Source organism: Chenopodium album, chromosome 15 (genome assembly GCF_948465745.1).
Source record: "Chenopodium album chromosome 15, dcCheAlbu1.1, whole genome shotgun sequence".
Taxonomy (NCBI): Eukaryota; Viridiplantae; Streptophyta; class Magnoliopsida; order Caryophyllales; family Amaranthaceae; genus Chenopodium; species Chenopodium album.
In genome coordinates, this window is record NC_137848.1 from 12,264,083 (window position 1) to 12,275,689 (window position 11,607).

Sequence of the window (11,607 nt, forward strand, 5' to 3'; positions counted from 1 at the left end):
CTCCCATACCCAATACAATCATACGGAGCGAGATTGGAGGCTGGAGTGGTTAACTAGGTTTAAGAATTTTAAACGTAAGGTCATAGGTTGAATCTCATCAAACTTATGTAGAGAACCATATATTTAAAATAAAAAAAAGAAATGTATGTCGAATATCAAACACATAGTGTTATTTTAATGGTATTATATATGACTTAGCTCTATATAATCAATTCAAACCTAATCCACTAAGGCAATTCATATGTTTTAACTTGAAATTGTTGGACCCTCCCCAAAATTGGCTCCAATTGACATTGCTAAAATTGATTTTAAGATTTGATATCAAATCATCACTTCATTTTGCTCTTTGAAACTCTCATTTAAAAACCATTTCGCCATTGTCACCATGAGAGTGAGGGAAAATGTGTTGAAGCAAATGTGTGAGAGATGGGAAGAGGTTAAATGGCCAAATATCTTACTTCTTTCGTTTCATAATAGTTGATACACGTTTCACCAAAAAAATAATAATTATTGACACATTATTACCTTTTACACATTTGCCTATGCATATTTCAAACATTATTATCTCTAATTGTCTATAAGAAAAACCAATATATTATATTTGAAAATTTTACATTAAATCCCCATATGACTATTTTTTTTTTTTCCGTAACTCACAAAATCTGATTTTTCTATTTTTTTTACCCATTTCTTGGGTCCTTATTAAGTAATGGGTTTTTAAGGGGGCCATTAATGAAAAATGTGCTTTTTTTCGTCAGCCTTAGAGCCTATGGGTCTGTGCCTCAAACTAACTTATATCAAAACATGTCAAGTTATATAAAACAAATGAAATACATTGAAAATTACTCTACATTTTTCTTTCCCTCCCCATCCTTTCTTATTGTTTTTCCCCAATCCATCCCTTTCTTATTTTTTTCCCCTCTCCGTTCCTTTCTTATTCAATTTTCTTTACCTATTGTGAACAAAGCATTCCCCTCTAAAAGAGTGTTATTTACTTATTTATGTTGCTCTGACTCAGATTTAGGTGTTGTGTTCAACATGGTGCCGAGTCCTCCGATACCACTAGAAATTGTAAAATTTTCATAAAAGGTCACTATACATTTGAATTTCGTATCACGTCAAATTGTAAAAAAATCGACATGCAACACCCGATGTACAACAAGGTGGCAAAGTAACATAGAGTCTTACCATCCAATATGGTAGCTTGGTTGACAACTAAGTTTCATCAATGACTAACATTGGGCCTTCACTTTTTTGTATTTGGCTGGGCTAAAGTAGTGTCATCAATTATAAAATTCAAGTGTTTTGTTTTAGCTTGTTGCTTGCAATATTTAACTTAGTATTATTGCTTGTTTCCGTAATTAAAGGTCATGGTAATGGAACTAGTTGATTAAATTACTTAGTAAACATATCAAGTAAGTTTGCAAGAGCACGAAAGCTGGAATTCGAGTTGTTTTTGTTCGTTTTATGACTCAATCTACTTCTACTCATAAACTACCTTGAGTTTTTGCTAAGATTCTTTTCAATAATTCAACTAATAAATACTTGACTTTGTATTATTTATTACGATTTACGAAGTATAGATTAACAAATTACGTTATAATCAACTCTATCTAACTTATAAATCTTGTACATTGAGTATGTAGCATATGCCTTTACCCCTCTTCGTTGACTTGCACAATCTCCTCCCTTAGTCTAGTCTAAGGAAACAAAAAATGAAGGTGATAGACAAGATCAAAGCCGCCGAAGCAGAGAACAAACCCCTGTTCTCCTTGGAATACTTTGCTCCAAAAACCGAAAATGGTATAAAAAATCTCTTCGAAACAATGGAGAGAATGGTGGTTCATAACCCCTTTTTTTGTGACATTACTTGGACTACTGCGACGAGTAATGTAACAATAGACATTGCTAATCGTATGCAAAATAGTGTATGTGTTGACACTATGATGCACATTACTTGTGCTAACATGACTGTCGAGAAGATTGATGAGGCTCTTGATACTATTAAAGCTAATGGTTTGCAAAATGTGCTTGCTCTTCGTGGTGATCCGCCTCCTGGTCAGGATAAGTTTGTTCCTGTTGAAGGCGGCTTTGCTTGTGCTCTTGACCTTGTAATTTTTTGTCTCTTTAATCTCTTATCGATGTTTTGTTTTTGTTTTTGTTTTTTCGATGTTGGATTTGGTTTGATTGACTGTTAGATGAACTCAGGTTAGTTATATGAGGTGCAAGTATGGTGATTACTTTGGAATTGCTGTATCTGGTTATCCAGGTGAGAACATAATACTAATCAACTAGTATAATTTTGCACATTTTTGTATAAATTTATGCAGTTCGTGTTTAATAATTCTTCGTATTTCACAATTTATTTGACATTGTATTATGTTTTGGAATAATATAGAGGCACACCCTAGTGTTTTTGGACCTGATGGTTTAGCAAGTCCAGAAGCTTATGTTAGTGATTTGGCTTACTTGAAGAGAAAGGTAAACTATCTACTACCATTACCATTATATTGCTCAATGTGCTACAAGTATTTAATACTCGATATCAATCTTTTTTTTTTTTTATATAGTATGGTATTCGGATTATCATATTTTCATACAATCAACTAAGGTGAAAGTTCGATTTTCGGTTTGAATTTAGCTATTTTCTAATCTAATTAGAAGTAAGTTCAGATTGATTGATCTGATTTAATTTAAAATTTCCTTAAAGTCAGACCTGATTTAGATTTAGTTTGTTTGGACTTTGGATATAATTTGAAATCCAAATTAATAATGTCAACCTTTTTTACTGGCCCATTGACCTTATTTTATAAAACATTGGCCCTTAGAGGCCCAAATACAAGACTTAAATCCACTAGTTTTAGAAATCTACATAACCATCTTAAAATGTAACATTGGCACTTCACAACTCTCTAGCAATATTAATTGTCCATAAAATTTCATTTTGTTCATTTTCCAAACGTACTCATAGAAATTCAATTTTGCAAAAATATGTGTGATCCAATCCAATATAAAATAAACTCAAACCAATTTAGTAATTTAGTTTAGATTTGATTGTATTTTGAATTTAATCCAAAAACTTTCACCCAACGATGTCAAAATAGTTGAGACAAGTCAGACAACTGCAATTCATTAAATTTATGATGACTGACTTTTTTTTTTCTTTTTCCGTACATGCACAAAATGGCTTAGGTTGATGCTGGTGCCGATCTTATCATCACACAACTATTCTTTGATACGAATATATTTCTCAAGTTTGTTAAAGATTGCCGCGAAATTGGAATCACTTGTCCAATTGTTCCTGGCATTTATCCCATCGTAGACTACAAGGGATTCATAAGAATGACCAGTTTATGTAAAACAAAGGTACATCTAATTAATTTATGAGTTATATCCGTAATTTTCATTATACATACGTTATCTAAGAGTATATTCTCAAATCTCAACTTTTCATGCTTAGCTTTGAAAGTAGCTAATATGCATGCTTTTTGGCTGGAAAAATGTTGTATGTAGATCCCTCAAGAGATCAGTGATGCATTGGAGCCAATTAAGGACGACGACGAAGCAGTGAAAGCCTATGGTATCCGTCTAGGAACCAAAATGTGCAAGAAGATTTTTGCCCATGGAACCAAACACCTGCATCTCTATACTTTGAACAAGGAGGAGTCTTCACTTAAAATATTGATGGTTAGTTGCTTCTTCTTTTTTTTCTTTTTTTTTTGACAAGTGCTTCTTCTTTTTACTACTCCGTAATATAGTTATATTCCTAACAAAAAATTTACTACTTATAACACTTTTTATGTATAAAAGGTAACTATGTTGCCCTTACAATAATCTACACACCTCACCTTTGTTAATGTTGGTTAATGTTACCTAATATAGGATATGATGTTTATTGTACAAAAAAAAAAAAAAAATTAATCAATAACTACTAGTTAAAATTTTAGAGGATACCCAAAACTATATATATATATATATATATATATATATATATATATATATATATATATATATATATATATATATATATATATATATATATATATATATATATAGTTAAAAAAAAATAATGTCAACTTTTAAGTGGTTTTTTCATTTTCTCATTCTCATTCTAGCAATTCCCTATATATATAGACTGCTTGGTGGTAAACTAGTGATATCACAAATATGTATTGATATAATTTTTGTACGACAATTGTTATAGAATCTTGGATTGATTGAAGAGTCTACAAATTAAAGGCCATTACCGCAGCTAACACCTCGGGTAGAATCTGTGAGCTCTTCCTCTTACCCTTCCATGGAGCTAAAGTCTAAGGATTTCGAGGTCTAGACAACTTCGTCGCGTGATGTTGCATTCATTCATCTCCATACGATGATGATGATCCATCCTTATTCAAATACCAGCATAAATCCATCTTCTTTTCTAGTTTTCTTCCCTTAGCTTGCAGTTTTTATTTCTTCAGTGATCAACTATGTATTACAAAATGATATTCTATTATTATTTTTGGGAATTATATATAATGTAACCTTTTTTTTTCTTTTTTTTTTTTTGACAACAGCATATAACGTAACCTTAAGGGCTTAAACTGAAGGTGCATTCCCAAAATTATACCTATATTATTGTTGGAAATTCGAGCAATTTACTCATAAATGTTGAAATCTCTCTTAAGGTTGAGGCCATGATTATCATTTATTATGAGTAGTATTTTTGTTAAACATTTTTAATTTAATTGTCAACATTTTCATTGCAAACGTTAGAAAATGTTAAACATGTAACTTTTAAAATGAAAAGTGTGAACTCCTCCATCAGTCCAATACTATATTAGTATTTTTTTTTTTTTAGAATAAAATTTAAATAGCAATGCAAAAACTAATCTTAGAACACTTCAATAATACTACGTAAAATTTTCTCATCTCTTTAATTTTTTTGTTCATCTTGAAGGCGTGTAAAAGGAAAATGAGACTTTTATTTGAAAACGAAGGAAATAATTTTTTTTATTCATCTTTTTTTTTGGAGGGGGGGAGTGGTTTGACAATTTTTTTTGTTTATTCATTTGATTTATTGATAAAAATTCACATTTAATTTCCCTCAAATAAATAAATATTCATGCAAATTTGCGTGCGGACATCCGCATGCAATAGCTCTAGTAGTTATGTGTATGTGGAATTGTGGATAGATGTTAACCACTTGAAAGTAGAGGTTAGACATAGTTTTTTAAATACGAGTAAATGACATGAAAATGAGTAGTAAGACTATTAGTAACACTCCAATGCGATTTAGTAGACATAATATTTGATCTTACTACTCCATATTAAGTAATGTGTATTACGTAGACATTATATGAAAACTAAGGGCCTGTTCTCTTACGTTGAAATTCAGTTCAGTTCAGCTGAGTTCAGTTCAGTTCAGTTCAGTTCAGCTCCTAATTTCCTTCTCTTATAAAATATTCATTTCAGTTCAGTTCAGCTAAGTTCAGTTCAGTTCAGTTCAGTTCAGTTCAGCTGAGTTCAGTCAATGAGAACAGGCCCTAAGTACCACATTGAGAATGAAGTAAAGCATGATATCAAAAATTGTGGTGTACGAGTTCTCCACATAGATTGCTTGTCACATTGTAATATGGATCAAAGAATATAAATTTGCAAAAAAAAATTAAAATATCTTTACAATAAATATTTTTTGTGGTTTCTCTTACTTTTTGAAAGGGGCCTTTGCATAATTTCTTGTCAAAAAAGGGCCATTTGTACAGTGTGTTTGGTGATTGGTAACACCAAAGCAAGTATTGTTAGAATTTGTTATATACATCCGAGTGTACCATACACTCGGGTAATTTACTCATTAATTTTTGCTCATTTAATAAATGAACAAAAAAAAAATTGTTCATTTATATATAAACTGAGCAAAATTTAATAAGTAAATAATTCGGGTGTATAAAACAGGCTCTCAAGTGTGTATATATATATATAACTTCTATTAGTTCAATTCTCCATTGTGTTAATTTGTTACTCTAAAAAGTACTCCGTAACAACCAATACAATGAAGGGTTATAATCAAGTTTTTTTTATTATTTTTTTTATTTATTTTTTATTATTTTATTTTAAATTTAGTTTAATTTTAATGGATGAGTTATATCGAGTTATATTACTTTAATAAGTGGTCATCATTATACACTCCGTAATTTATCTAACAATATTTCAGTCGTAGGATAATATGCCAACAAATTTCATAGAAAAGGAGTATTTTACACCATTTAGGTCCTTTTTAATTTATTTATTTTTACTTATTTCAGAAAAAATAAGTTCGGATTAGATCAACGTTTTATACATGGCGAGCTGAAAAAATTAAATCGTACGTGGTTCTCTAAAAACTCGGGAAAAAACTCCCCTTTATATATATATATATATATATATATATATATATATATATATATATATATATATATATATATATATATATATATATATATATATATATATATATATATATATATATTAGATTAGATTAGATTGTCTAGTTTTTTTTTTTTTTTTTTTTTTTTTTTTTCAAGAGAAACCAAATTGTCTAGTTTTATTTTGTTAATTACTTTTTTTAATTAAGTACATAGTTATTGAATACTTTGTTAAAGCATCTCCACCCATTTTAAATGCATCATGCATCCTTCTATTATTCATACTTTATAAATTTCTGTTAATAAAAGAATAAACAATTTATGCATGTCTCTTTCTTTCATTTTTTCCCTGAGACAGCCCTGCCTTAAATTGTATCTATATGTAGGTCATGTACATAATTTTTTTTCTCTTTTGTATTTTATTGTCAAATTATTATTTTTTTCCTCAAATTTTGGCAAAATAAATTATAAATAGAGTATCATCCTACCACTTGTCACCTCTTTTCACAAACTCCCAACAAATTAAAAGGTCAATTAGAAAAGTCATTATCACTTTCTTCGACCCTTTATGTCACAACAATTTTATTGGACAAAAAATATTGGGTTGAGACCCAGACGTTTTTTCACGTACATGTTAGTATCTTACCACTACAATACAACCCAATTTTTATTTTTTTTAAAAATAATTATAAGATAAAAATCATATAAAGTATAGACACAATATGTTACAATTTTTTTTTTTTTTTAAAAAAACAGTCACAAATAGGAATGTCAATGGGATGGGCGGGGCGGATGTTAGTCATCCCATTCCCATCCCCATCCCCATCCCCATCCCCGTGGCGGGTCCAATATTTATCCCCATCCTCGTCCCGGCGGGTACAACTCCAAAACCATCCCGCCCCACCCCCTCACTTGGATATCCATCGCCACATAGACCAGTCTAATCCCCACTCAAAACCCACCTAATCTCCGTCTCTTAAATACACAATCCTACATAATTAATATAGATTATAATAATAATAAAAAAATTCTTAATATTACACACATTTTTGTTTATAATATAAGTGTATAGTAGTACAAAGTATTATAATTAATATTTTATTTCACGTAATTAATTTATAAACTAGTATAAAAGTATATAATTTGCTTTTAAAGATATATAGAGGTGGGTACGAGATGGAGATGGGGCGCTTACGAAGTGGGGCGGGTGGGGCGGGGCGGGAATGGGGCGAATACAACTTAAAATCCACCCCTACCCCATCACCCATGGCGAGTTTGGTTTTTATCCCCATCCCCGCCCCACCACCCGCTAAACCGAGACTCATCCCCCATCAGTGGAGCGGGTATCCTACTTGACCCGCCCCACTAACATCCCTAGTCACAAACTTACTAGTACTTTGGGTTGAAGACCCTTACCTTTCATTTCAAGAGGAAAGAAAGCTATGGTTGGATAAATGTTGCTCTTTAAATGGATATTAAAATGATATTTGTTTCATTTCTAAAATTTATTCATGTTTTGAATTTTTTAAGTGAAACAAATCAAACAATCAATGAAACGGAAACTTTTTTAAGAAATGAAACAAGTAATTCTCAATGTGTGTTCAAAGTTTAAAAGTTTCATGGTGTAATTCTCACTATTGCATGTATTAGAATTTAATCACGTGAATGCATTGAAGTAGGTACCAAGTACACATAAATAACAATTGTAAAGGACTTTCATGGATGAATGTAGGAGTGCATCAATTTTGTCTTACTTATTTTATCATGTTTATTTATGGACCATTATTCTTACCAAAAACTACAAAAATTAGTTTTTCTATTCACCTTATTTCCACATAACTTATGTTCAAACACTTTTAGAAAAAATATAAATTTGGATAATATGGGTTACTCACATCCAATTTACATGTAAGATAAGTTCTTACAAACTAACGCATGTTCAATACTCTACATATTCATTAATCTCCAGATAATTAAGTTAAAACAAGTTTATTCACCCAACATTCATTTGTATGAACTTATTATTCCTTATGATCTTAAATGTTTTTCTCATTTTAACTTTATCAATGCATTACTTTGACTATAAAAATCTTTAGTTTCATAATCGTAAAAACTATGTAACAATTGAATATTAATAAATTAGTCATTGAACCAATTAAATAAGACCCAACATACTATTGTTATTGAAAAAGATATGAGGTTCCCAATCCATTACATTCCATTTTATTGAACAAATGATCCCTTAAAAGATTTATCGGACTATTTATTTGTATTCCTCTATACGGAGTATTAATAAAACCCCCTTTCTTTATAGCATGCCAAAGTAGTCTTTGCAAGTTTTTATGTGTCACATTTCGTTCATACATTTATTGTAACACTTTTTTTTTTTTTTTTTTAATATTTCACCCGGTTCACCCTTTAGGTTAATTCGGTGTCGGGGATCAGTTTTGGGTGATTAGGTTCCAATCCCCTTCAAATTGTTGTTGCGGGGATCTAATAATCTTTGAAAACAAATGATTTGCACTTGAGGCTTGAGTGCTTGACTATATATTACTTAGTTCGTACTAACTACAAAGTAGATAAGTCGCCAAGTCGGAGATAATAGTTTATGAGAAAAATGTTTGTTGTTACGTCCCTTTGACTTGATTCTTAATGAAGTAAATTTTTACTTTAAACTCCCATTAGCAAAAAATATTGGATCTGTAAGTATATATACCAAAAGTTTGATTGGATTATTCCTCTAATGAGGCAACTCACTATTTCTTTTTACTCGCCTCAGTTCTTTTATTTGGTTGTCTACTTGTCTTATAGTATTATCTTCCTTCATTATATGGTAAGTTTATACCCTCTACTTGTTTTAATTAAATTTTGTTACCATAGCTCATTTACATTTTTTTTTCTTCACTTTACCTGTTTTTTTAAATAAATGGTGTCAATGATATACAATCGTATAAACGTTATTAATTAGGTCACTATTTTAGTGCTAGTCTGCTATATGGTAAACCTTAGGGTATCAGAGATTCAGAGTGAAGCCCGATCCTTCTAGATTTTTGTAAAATAAGATGTTTGAAAGTAGTACTCAAAAGAGTCCACAGAGGTGTATAACTCAAGATTGCACGCGCGTTATTGTATATATCGAGTCGTGTGAAGCCTTTAGGTTAAAGAAACATGACCATGCACGAAGCAACAAAATACATTTAAGTTGACGAAATTTGACTTAGACATGCAAGCACAACACATGTCAATATAATGACAAATCTTTTGAAAATTCCAGCATGTTACGGTCATGCTAACCCCAAAACATATGGATCAGGCACGGGACATAGCTCAGCTCGCAAGCAATACAACTAAGATGAGAAACCACACTCAAACTAGCAAGGGAATTGCAATGGTTGGTGAGGATGTGGACCCCGTCTCACCAACTTAGATTTTTAGTCTTGAGTTTCATATGACTTTGGTTAATTTTTAAATATATCCTTCTTTCATTTTCTGTTTGGGTATATGTCATTTTGTAGGCTTATTTAGTTAGGAATTTGGATTTTGGAATACGGGAGTACTTGGTAGTTTGGTAGTTGGTGCCCTTGGTAGTTGTTGAGTTATCGATCTACTCAAGCATGAATAGAAGATTACTCCTTTTTTTCCTTAGATCAATTGATGTTGAATATAATATGAGGTAAATTAATGTTACAATTTTAGCTCTCTAATAAATATGTTGATCACAAACAAAAGTAGTATGCCAATAAAAGCAGGAAAATCAAATACTTGACTTATGTCAATGTAGTTGTACACAGAGGTTACAAGTATGTCAATGTACAATTGTACATGTCTATACAACGTTACCCAGTGACTTATATCCTCATCTAGATACATTTTACGTAGTATTATTATAACTAGGTGTAAGATGATTAAAAGATGATACATTGTATAATTTGTATGCAGTATATAGTACCTGGTAAGTCTTTTAATTTTCAACTAAAAGTCTTGAGTTGAAATCTTAATTAACTCACTTTTTATGTGAGGGTGAACATTTGAACTAAAGATTAGTTAGGGAGAAGGCAATGACACATGGTTAGATAGCATCCATTGAGATAATTGTCAAACTAATCACTAGCTATGACACTATCAAAAGCCTTTGTTTGGTTCGATTTTAAATTTTGAATATCATCTCCGAATATATTTACCAATTAAGTTAAATAACATGTATGAAAGGAGATAGGATTAGAAGTAGAAACAATGGAATTGAGATCCACTCTCAAATAAATCAATCTACAAGTACTATATATACTTCCTCTATTCGTTTTTTTTAATTGCATTCCTTTGTAAATTGCAAACTCTTAGGTAATTAGATGCAAAAAGAAATGGAAGAGAAATCCCTAAACCTAACTTTACAAATTTACTTTTATTATTATTTTTTTAAAGGAAAGGTACACATAAGTTAGAAAAGTCTTCTCTCAAGACTAAACCCTAACTTATCGAAGTAATAAAAAAAGAAAATTTACTATCTAAAAAGGAATCTATATTTTGATGGATTTGCAAGTAATGACCCAAGGAAACAACATAATTTGCTGCTCAATTGCCTTCTCTTTAAATGTGCTTGGAGTCCACACAGCGAAAATGACGAAAAAGCTTGTTAACGTCATCCATCATTCCAAGGATATTGAGCTTTACCATGCAAAATGTAAATTAAGATTAATCAATTATACAAGGAACTTCCTCTTACTTTGAATTAACTGGTCATTGGTACGTGAATTAAGCTAGTAAATTTACTGACTTTCTATATTAGACGCCAACTTTACATGAAATATAAAGAGTCGGTCCAATGCCCACATAATGTCATCATATGTGGAGTCTAATGCCACGTCACCTGTGCGCACTCCTTTATTTACTACTGATACCAACTTTTAGTTCTTTTCCATTATTAGATAGGATATTACTCGCTTTCAAAAAAAAAAAAAAAAAGATAGGATATTACTCTCTTCGCTTTTAAATATTTGCTCTATTTTTCATGCGCGGAGTTTTAGGAAAAATTAGAAAAAATAATAAAATAGGGAGGTAGTGGGGTAGATAGAAGAATAAAAAATAAATATGAAGTATATAATAATTTTAATACTGAATAAAATATAGAATGAAATGAATCTAATTATGATTATATTATAAGCTGTACGAAATATATTAATGGACATTCATGGTTATATTTCTTAAAAAAATTTAACCCAAATAT

The 11,607-nt window shown here is 30.6% G+C and overlaps 1 pseudogene; it reads left to right on the forward strand.

The window, feature by feature from the left end:
- Positions 1-1,715: 1,715 nt before the first annotated feature.
- On the forward strand, positions 1,716-9,813 carry LOC145580827 (putative methylenetetrahydrofolate reductase (NADH); annotated as a pseudogene).
- Positions 9,814-11,607: the final 1,794 nt, after the last annotated feature.